Source organism: Meleagris gallopavo, chromosome 5 (assembly GCF_000146605.3).
Source record: "Meleagris gallopavo isolate NT-WF06-2002-E0010 breed Aviagen turkey brand Nicholas breeding stock chromosome 5, Turkey_5.1, whole genome shotgun sequence".
In the NCBI taxonomy this organism is placed as follows: domain Eukaryota; kingdom Metazoa; phylum Chordata; class Aves; order Galliformes; family Phasianidae; genus Meleagris; species Meleagris gallopavo.
This window is the reverse complement of record NC_015015.2, coordinates 10,863,029-10,873,351: the sequence shown is the minus strand read 5'-3', so window position 1 is coordinate 10,873,351 and position 10,323 is coordinate 10,863,029. Positions and strand designations below refer to the sequence as shown.

Here is a 10,323-nt window from a genome sequence, read left to right as displayed (position 1 = left end):
CTATATACTTCAGTCCAGAGCTCATCTACCCAACACGGACCATAGATGGGGACCCTGTGGTGGATGAGGCTTTTTCCAGAGCCCAGCTGGGATCTGTGAAGGGTGGAGCTGCTGGTGTTCCCCTGCAGAAGCTGTCCTGAAAGCATGGGGCGGGGATACTGCTCAGCCCTGCGTCTGCTCTGGGGCCCTATGAGTCATACCCATAGATAGTTGTGCCAAAACCACAAGCATGACACTGGCCTTTATAGCAGCATCAAAAACAGGGAGAAGAAGAGGAGGAAAAGGGAGATAGACCAGCAGATGAAAGAAACACACCGAGCACCTCTGTTCTCTGCTACTTTACTCCGCTCAAAAATGTGAAAAAGTGAAAGCACACTTAAATGGCTGCTCCTGGGGGTTGTTTTTTTTTAATTTGTTTTTTCTCCTTTTTTTAACATCTCCAATAAGTATTTTCTTCATAGGTTTGCCCCTTGGGTAAGCAAACTGGCGTTAACAGCGCGTCCCACAGAGCACCTAAATTTAACCCATGCTATGAACTAGGGAATTCCCCAGCCCTGTGCACAGCACCTGCACTCCATCTGAGGAGTGACAAGCACAAGTTTGTGCAAATCAGTCCAACATACAGAGCAGCCTGCTTAGGAAGATCTGGTAAAGCTGCTGAGAGACTTTGAACTGCATTCCTGATACTTTGTAGACTGTACAGCATGGGGGAAAAGGCTGGATTTGATAGCACGTATCTGCTTGAGAAACACTCTGTGTTACCTTGACAATGTAACGTGTTGGTGTTTGTTTTGTCGGCTTGTTTTTTTTCTTGTACCGAGGTCAAAGTTTTCAAGCACACTCAGCTGAACTGACGAGAAGTAAATAAAGTGATAGAAGAGAGGGATATTTGGACAAAGTTTGAAATCCTTCCCCACTGCCAAGCTGCAGAGAGGTTTTGTTGGGGTGGGCAGGTGGGTGAACCTCATTTAGACCCCAGAGCTGGGTGCTGTAAGAGATGGGAGCTGTGACCCTCAAGCTGGAGCCCTGGACAGTGTGTAGTTCAGGCATGAGGATGCCCCAGCAATAGGAATGCATTAGCTCTGAGCCAGATTGTTTAGCATTTGGAGTGTATGAGAAGTTTTGTTCCTCATTTGCTATTTTACATAAGATAAGGCAGAAAGGAAACAGCTGTGATACTACCTTCAAAAATCCCAAGCTCCCCATTGGTGGCTCCAGCGCCAGTTTGGTGATAGTGATTGCAGTAGGACTGCCAGCTTCCCAGCATGCAGACACTGGTTTGAGTATCTTTCCTTCCTAACCTCAGCTCTGGCTGTGCTGCTGCTGAGGCCTTATTGGTTTGCAGGCAGTCCTTTCTCTTCCCTGCAGCAAACCCTGCTTGTTTTGGGCAGAAAGCAAGGCACTGCTGTGTCATAGCAGGGGAACAAATTTGAGATCCTGTCATTATCCTTTGGATCAGGATCCAGGCAGGATTACACCTATAGCCAACGATTTGGTCTATCAGCTAGTGCATGAATACCTCTGTTAGGCTCCAGCTTCATTGCTAAGGCCAAATGAGTGAATGGAGCTTAGAGACAAAGGATTTACGAATCCATGGTAAGCCCACAATTGGGGATACACTCAGTGCTAGTAATTGAAAACTGGGCCAGCTTCTGTTCTGCCTCAGTCCTCACTGGATACACAGCAGGTGCAGAAGGCAAAGCAGGGTTCAGCAGGCACCAGGGGTGCTGTCTGAACACCTGAATTCATTTTCTTTTTTTCTTTTTTTTTCCTTTCTTTTAGACATTTAAGGTTTTGCTCTCGTTCAGGCCCTTGTGTTCTGAGTTCTGTTCTGACTTTTTGGTATCCCAGCCCTAAAAGAAGCAATTGTGCCTGCTGGATGCACAGCAGGGCGAGAGCAGGCTGCGTTTCTAGGGATGCACAGATGAACCAAAGTGGGGTTAGCCTAGAAGATGGGGAAACTTTCTCCTGGTTCTGTGATGCTGCTTTTTGGCTTTTAAAATTAAACATGAGGGATACTAAAAATGCCAACACATGTGACACAGATCTCAGAATCACAAAACCACCAAGGTTGGTAAAGACCTTCAAGATCATCCAGTCCAACCATCCACCTATCACCAATAGTTCTCACTAAACCATATCCCTCAACACAAAATCCAAACGTTCCTTGAACACCTCCAGTGTTGGTGACTCCACCACCTCCCTGGGCAGCCCCTCATCTCTTTGATGGTGAACCCTGAAAATACCCCTAGATGGGTGGGGAAAGGAGCAAAGCAAGCATGGTGAGTGCTTCTGCCCAACTTGGGGGTGATCTTTTGGGCAGTAAGGCTGAAATGAAGCATTGGGAACACGGGGGTGATTTTTAATGTATGAGAAAGTGGGGAAAAGAAGAATGGGAAGGGTGGAAAGGCTACAAGAGGGGAAACGAAGAACGGGAGAAGGGAGAGGGTGGGACCCAAAGGGACCCCGCCGCTCGGGAGGGGCGGGCAGGGGGCGGCCCTTCCCCGCGCTTCCTCCCTCTCTCCCTCCCCCTCTCCCTCCTCGCCGCCGCCCAGCTTGGCCTCAGACCGGGAGCTGCCGCCGCCGAAGCCGCCATGGGGGTAGAGGGCTGCACCAAGTGTATCAAATACCTGCTCTTCGTCTTCAACTTCATCTTCTGGGTGAGCCCCAGCGCGGTGGGGACGGTTGGGCTGCGCGTTCTGCTAGAGCCGGGGTTTTTCCATTCCTTCTCTCCCCTCCACCAACCAGCCCCCATGTTGAGCTTTGCACCCTGCTATCAGGGCTTTGGTCGGCGGGGCGCGGAGAACGTTTATCCTTTGCTATTTTTTATGCGTGCAAAAGCAGCTTTATTTATTTCTGTATTTATTCATACGGCACGTCTATACGTACTCACGTAGATGGATGTATTTTTACGTCTGTGGATCCTCGGCACAAGGGCGGGGGTTCGGCTCGCTGTCCTCCCTCCGCACACCCCGTTTACCCGTGCGGTTTTTCGGTTGCTGAGGGCTGGATGGGGTGAGCCCCCCCGTGAGGAGGGGATGCGTAAAGCAGAGGAGGTTGGAGCTGCTGCTGCCCCTCGCAGCCCCGGCAGCGCCTGAGCGGGCTGGGGTAGAGCTGGGCGCTGCCTCTGAGAACTTAGTGGAGCCGGCGGATATTCCCAGGGTGCCGCTGAGGTTTGCTTTCCTGAGAAAGTTTCTCATGGAATAATTCATCTGCCTGGGCATGGTGGTGGCAGCGGGTCCTCCTGCTGGGGGAGGAAGGTCACTGTTTGCGCTCCTGCCCGTTTTTCCCAATTCTGGGTCAGACGCTGACGCGTGAGGGAGCGGTGGAGACGCTCCTCAATCCAGCCTGCCTTGAGACTGTGCTTTGCCTTTCTTCTCACATAGCAGTGACCGAGGGAGGCTGACGAGCGGTGACGACAGCGGGATTAATTGATATCCGATGCTGTGCCAGCTGCAGGATGAGTTGGGACCGTCCTCCTCTTTCTCTAGGCAGCAGGACAGGGCTGTGCCTCCCCGGGCTGTTTCCCCACGAGGTTCGGTGCCTATCCGGGGGCTTTGCTTCCCTCCTGCTCCTAGCTTCCTGCCATTCTTGTTGCAGAAGTGTGGATGCAGAAAGGAAGGGTCCCATGGGGACAGGAAGGATACAGGAGGAGCTGCTGCTCCTGGGCAGGCTCCCTCGTATACCTAACTCTTAGTAAACCATCCTTTCACTTAGAAGGGGAATGTCACATCCATTTTCCTTCCCTTTATGGCTTCTGGTGCCTGCTTCCCAAAGCGCTGCCAAGGGCTTGCCAGCCAGCAGTTGCTTCCCGGGGCTGCCTCCTCCTCCAATGTTTTTCATGAGCCTGACAGGCTCTGGGGCAGTAAACAACTGGTCTGATGGCTTTCAGACCCTTCTAGTTTTCCATAAGCAGGAGTCGAGGGGAATTGTAAGGTTTAGCACCTCATCAATGCGGTGAGGAAGAAGCCTTGTGCTTCCATCTGTGGGTGGGAGATGCTTTGGTCACTACCCCGTTGTGAAGACCTGTGATAGTTTATGTTCAGAGGGAGGAAGCAGCGCTGAAGTGCTCACTGCAGAGTGCCTGGGCTGCTGGCAGGGCAACTGTGTGGGTGTCCCAGCCCTTGGGAGATGTGGGGCCTGGGGTGGTGTTGATGCCAGCTGCTTGGTATGTGAGGGCTGTGGGACTGCTCTGTTGCTTGTTGTACGCTTGGCACTGAGTCGAAATCAAGCTTGAGGCAGCTTGGCAGGCACCGGGGCTTGGCCGCATGCTGAAAAGCAGCTCACTCCGGGGGAGTAAAGGAAGTAATTCTAAGCCTTAGCTGTGTTAACAACTAAGAAAGAAGCTGATAACTTTTTGAAGTGGCCCCATTGTCCTGCTGGGGCGTAAATAAACGGACACCCCCATAGCAGCGCGGGGGCATAACAAAGCCGCCGTGTTGGGAAGCAAAAGTAAAATGTTGCTTCAGCACCAGTCGCCCTAGGCGCCTTGGCAGCCCCATCTGCCTGAGATTTCTCTTTTTGGAAACTTCTTTCCCTTGTGCTTGTGCTTTAGGAAGAACCAGGCTGTTTTGCTGGCTGAGGCAAGCAGCTGGGCCACGATGGCTGTCAGGGAGCTCATATAGGATTGCATGCACATCACTGGTGTGTGCTGACGGGTACTGGGAAGGAGGGTCCTGAGGCTGCTCAGAGCTTTCTGAAGCTCCAGAAGACCTGTGGCACCTCCAGCAGAGTTGTGCTGGGTTGTAGCATGATGATAGCTTGCAGGCAGGGTGGTGGAAAAGGACAAGGGCAGCTCTGGGAGAGCCTCACCCCACTGACAGAACACAAGGATAATAAGGAAAAGCTTACAAGCTTGGCCTGAAACCTTGGTAGAAATACTTGAACCCTGCTTCTGTTTTTTCTTGCATGGCCGAATTAGGCAGTATACTTGTGATATTTGAAAGCCATGGGGAGCGGTGACTTTTGGGAGATGGCCAGCTGTCTGCAAAGGGTGCTGGGTTATTGAGTGGCTGTGAAGCGAGCTGCCAAGCTCAGGGCCTGAGGCGTCACTGGTGGAAGGGCCTCAGCATGGTCCAGGTTGGGGCTGGCACATTTGGCTGGAGCCACTTTTATACATCCTGAGAAGCCAAAGGAGGCCCAATAGGTCTTTCGAAATGTGATTAAACGTAACCAGGGAGGAATCGGTCTGCTCTCACCCAGCCCATTAGCTGACATCTCCCAGCACACTGCCACCTGCTCCAGTGAGGGGTCTGGTTCAAAGAGCTGGCTTCTGGCATGGTGGTGACCAGTTGATGGTTGGACTTGCTGATCTTAGTGGTCTTCTCCAACCTTAATGATTCTATGATTCAGTCCTCCCTTCTATGCTACACGTAGCTATTTTCTCCTACGCATGCTGAGTTGTCTGTGGCATGGGTGGGGATGAAAAGGAGGAGCACAGGGGGAACGTGAAAGACCATGCATTACAAGAACAGATGAAGTTGCTGAGTATTCTCTTAACAATTCTGGGGAAATTCCGCTGGTCACCTGCCAGCTTGCAAAAGCACATGCACAGACGTTTGGTGACGCTGAGGAAGGTGGCAAGCCTGCACTTTCTCAGATGGTCTCAGTGGTGGCCCAGTGGGGACTGTCGTGCTCCAGGGCTTGTTCGCCCCATCATAACAGCAAGGCTTTAAATGAGGTTTAAAATAGGGGACGGAAACCCAGTGAGAGAGATGGAGGTTGGAGAGAAGCAGCCTGGCAGGTTGGTAGAAACAGTTTGAGTCTTGTTTGGGTTGCATCCCCACACGCATGCCTGGACTGGAAATTGCTTAAACAGTGTTAGTCACAGTGTGTCACAGGCTTTTCCAGTGCAGTGGGGTTTATGTTTTGATCCTTGGTCTCCCTGGGAATCACAGTGTTGCAAACGCTGAGGACAGAAGGCTTTGCCAGCATCTAGCTGTAGTGACTTGGGGCTTGGTGTAGTTGGGAATGCACAGTGCAGCGCATTTCCACGTGCCTTGACGGCATCTCGCTATGATTTTTCTGGGCTATCGTGTGAACACAACCGCACCTGTGAGCCCTTTGGTGTCTGCCTGCAGGAGCTCATTGAAACAGTGCTCCATCCCATGGCAGTACCTGCCTTCACTGCCCGAGGAGGGAGCATCACTGCCAGCTGTGTTCCTGTGGTTCATCTGTCAGACACCCTAAAGCTCACCTCCTGTGAGAGTGCATACACGCCTTGGGAACACTTTGATGCTGTGATGGAAAGCACTGTGTGGGTGTGTGTTATTAAAAAGGGAAAGCTGTTGTATTACCAGTGGAGCTAAACATTGATGTGTGCGGCCAAACTGATTCAAAAGATGTATCTGAAATTGTTTTCTTGTACTGCTGGGGCGATTAACCCTTGCTGATGGGTGCCAGTGCCAGAAGCTATACCCATCCAGGGAGCATCCCACGGTGTGTCCTTCACCAGTGCGTGGGGACACAGGGCTCTCACCCTTCCCCTCCTCCTGCTTGGGCTGTGTTTGGCACCCAGCCTACCACTACTCTGGGAGTGTTCCTCTGGGCCTGTTTGGAAGGGCCTCACAGTGTTGTTGGGCTGGTAACTATAGGCACCAGTGGAGAACTTGGTCCTGCTCTGCTGCTCTATTAATAGCGGCTGCTGGAAAGTGGCCATGGCTGAGCTGCTCCAGGCACAGCATGGATAAAATGCTGCCTTCCTCCCGTGCATGAAGAAAATGGGCCTTTCTGCTTCATTTTTGCCCCAGTTTCTGAACAGACTTAGCCTGCACATCTTTAGCCATGTGGCCTCACCTTTGACAGAAATCATGATATCAGGAGATGATGGAGAGATCTCATCTCTACTTTCCAGAAGTGTTGTGGCTTGCAAGTGCCTTTATCGAGTTCAATAAAGAAAATTTAAGTTCTTTGGCTTCCTTCAGTTGAATTGCCTCTTCCTTTATCTTGATTTAAGTTACTTCCCCTGCTTACATTCAACTCTGATGTAGCAATTAATTCCTAGCTGCTTGCGTGGCGAGCTGCTTCAGCTTTGGTGAGTTGCTTCATCCTTCCATGCCCTCACTCCCTATGACCCAAACTGAGTGATGAAGGTAGTGTCCCAGCAAGAGGGCCAGCCGTGTCCATGGGAAGCTGCATTGCTAAAAATACAGCATTGTGAAATACCGGCACTGACATAACCCTTCTTTTCCTTGGGGCCAGGCTGCAGGATGTCTGTTGCACTTTGCTTCTTCTTTCTCCTCCTCCTCCCTGCCAGGAAAATTATTGGGGAGAGGGGTGGAGAAAGGCAGCAGGAGGAAGAAGGGTGGTAACAGCAGAAAAAGAGAGTGATAGACATCCTTATGTGCGCAAGCATCATCTTGTACAGGGATTCCCCATGTTCATGGCAAGAGGAGGAATGTGCTTTATGCTCTTAAAGCATGGGTGTTTGCTTCTTTATCATGATAAAGTGATGCCCCATCTCTTGGATTTTGTGTCTCAGGAGGCTGCCATTCCCCCCGTGCCAGCTAGCAGCCTCGGACACGTCTTAGGCAGGCAGGATCCAGCTAGAAAAGCCTGGCTGTCTGAGACAGAAGCAATAAATCTCAGGAAGCTGGAAAAGAGAAGCAAAGAGGAAACAGCAGAACTACCATGGTTGGCCCTTCTGTGCCAGTACACTGTGCCTTTTGGGGTGTAAAGCCTGGGATCAATTCCATGTGCCTTTACAAAGGGGCAGGAGGAGGGTGGAGGAGGTGTTATTCGGCTTTGTGTTTTCTTTTCTTCTGAGGTTTTTCTAGATTTTTAATATTATTTGTAAAATAAAGGCAGGCAAAAGCACAAGCACAGGTGGGCATTAGGGGAAATGTCAGTTAGGCGGGTTGTGAAACCACATCTAAGAGTAATATAGCACGAGCGTTGCTGAAATTGAAGCTTTTACTATTGCTCCCATTAGAGCAGTCCCCAAAAACACAAATCAGGGCTGGGCTTGTGTTTGCAATGAGTCTCAGAGACGTTATGGTCTGAACAGCATGACAAGGAAAAAGGAATTCAGTAGCCTGCATGAGCTGATGGATACCTACAGGAAAAAAAAGGGAAATCTAGGTGATGAGGCTATGCAACTTGGAGACCAGGAAGGCACCCAGGGTTCTCTGAGTGCTGCTGCAGTATAAATGCTGCACATCCCAGTGGACACAGGGTTACTCCAACACACCAGCAGGGTTTTCTCCCTCTTGTTTTCATTCCTTTGGAAAGATGCCGTTGTTGCATTCTGTGCTGCTTGGTGGTAGAAGGATGTATGATTTTCATGGAAAAATTTACTCAGCGTAGCCTAAATCCTGTTTTCATTAGTGAGTGAATGTCGTTTGCTCTTAAGAAATGCAGCTGCTGTTGGATTGAAACTTCCAGCCGAAGGTCCTTGGTGCTCTGTTCAAAAAAATGCTTTTCTTTCTGGGTTGTTCTCTAATTGAAAAAAAAACCCAACATGTTATTCTGCTGGAATCTGAGTTTCTGCAGCAGTCCAGTGCTCTGTTCCCCCTTCCGTGCTCTCCTTCCTCTCTTCTTGTTTCTTTCCCCATTGAATCCCAAGTGCGGCCGAGTTCTTTGCCACATTCAAGAGATGGGTTGCTTGTGATGGCATCCATGAATCTGAGGACTGCCCCTTCCTTCCCAGAGGATAAGTGGACACAGGCTTTGTAATGTTCTCAGACAATAAGCAAACAATGCCAGGCTGAATTTGGGGCGATGCCGCCGGCTGCCTTATTTGGAGCCCAGCTGGGGCGCTGGCTGCCTCCATGGCATGTCCGTAGCCAGGGCTGGGAGAGCCACACTGGAGGGAGCCTGCAAGCAGGGAGGTGGCATTGATCACTGGGGACAAGTGCTAAAGCTGGTCGCTGTGGAGAGCAAAGCTTTTCCTCCTTGCCCTCTTGAACTGCCCAAAAGGTGCAGGTGGGGATTTTATACCAGGAGTCACAAGGTCGGCTTGCCTAGGGAGTTCTGCACAGGCTGTGTGCTCGCCCAAGCTGTGGGAGCACCCCAATGAAACAAAATTTTGGTTGGGATTTGCAGGAGTCAGCAAGGGAGAAACTCTGGTTTAAGGAGGAGTGAGGCTGGGTTGAAAGGCAAGGAGCCTTTTTTGGAAATTTCAGTCCACGTGCATTTGGTTGAGCACTGCTGCACTTGCCCAGCCCTTTGCACTTTTCCTAAACAAAATCTCCATTTTCATATTGTCAAATGTGACCCTCATACTTGCACCTGACCCACCTCAGACCCTAATGAAAAACACTGTGTGTCCACTTCTGTAGTTTTCAGGAGTTATCTTCCAGTTTTGTACATGGGCTGTTTTTTAAGATGAGTGGCTTCGGGAGTTTCAAGCACTCAGATGGAAGCAGATGTTTCCAGCAACTGATCTGGAATTCCATCCTTTCTCTGATTTTTTAAGTGAAAGGGGGCTGCCATGGATAGCACAGTGGGTCCTGCTGGAAGTCCGCTCTGCCAGGGAGAAATAACTGGACATTAAAGCCACCCGCAGGTCATTATCATGCTCCTGCCTAGGAGTTCAGGTCCGGCCGTGAGTAACGTGTGGCTCTGTTCTCTCTGCAGCTGGCTGGGGGAATCATCCTGGGAGTGGCCCTATGGCTCCGCCATGACTCACAGACCACCAACATCCTCTACCTGCAGCTGGGTGACAAGCAGGCTCCCAACACCTTCTATGTCGGTGAGTAGTGCTGGGATGGAAGCAGAAGGGAGGGCTTGAGATACATGCTGCTGTCCTGATATTCTCTGTATTGCCCTGCTTTCTGGTGATTATTCGTGGGTTGCATAGGTGGAGTGAGGACCGGTCCCTCCAGAACTCCTCAGATCAGTGACACAGAAAGTATGTGTCTGTATATCAAGGGAAGGCGGAGGTCTGAGTCTGTTCCTCTTCTCGTCTGTAGCTGAAAGTGTTTACATTCCATCTGCCCATCAAGTGGTGTATCAGAGAATCACAGAATGGCTTGAGTTGGAAGGGACCTTAAAGTCCACCCAGTTCCAACCTCTGCCATGGGCAGGGCTGCCCCCTACCAGCTCAGGCTGCCCAGGGCCCCATCCAACCTGGCCTTGAGCACCTCCAGGGATGGGGCACCCACAGCTTCTCTGGGCAGCTGTGCCAGTGGCTCACCACCCTCTGAGGAAAGAATTTCACCTCACCTGAATCTCTTTTAGTTTAAAACCATGCCCAAGCCCTTCTGCCCAGCTGTGCGTGACTGCCAGAGATACTCCTGCTGTCAGCAGCAGTGGATTTTGACCCCTCCTGCTTTGTACCCAGGGCTGTTTTTAAAGTATTTCCCCTTTGTATGTTTTACATTA

The 10,323-nt window shown here is 50.8% G+C and overlaps 1 long non-coding RNA gene across 1 annotated transcript; it reads left to right on the top strand.

The window, feature by feature from the left end:
• The first annotated feature begins 2,520 nt into the window (after window positions 1-2,520).
• LOC104911011 lies at window positions 2,521-9,656 on the top strand. The gene is made up of 2 exons (XR_793566.2): window positions 2,521-2,660; window positions 9,577-9,656. It is a non-coding gene; the product is annotated as an uncharacterized LOC104911011 (long non-coding RNA).
• The last annotated feature ends 667 nt before the right edge of the window (window positions 9,657-10,323 follow it).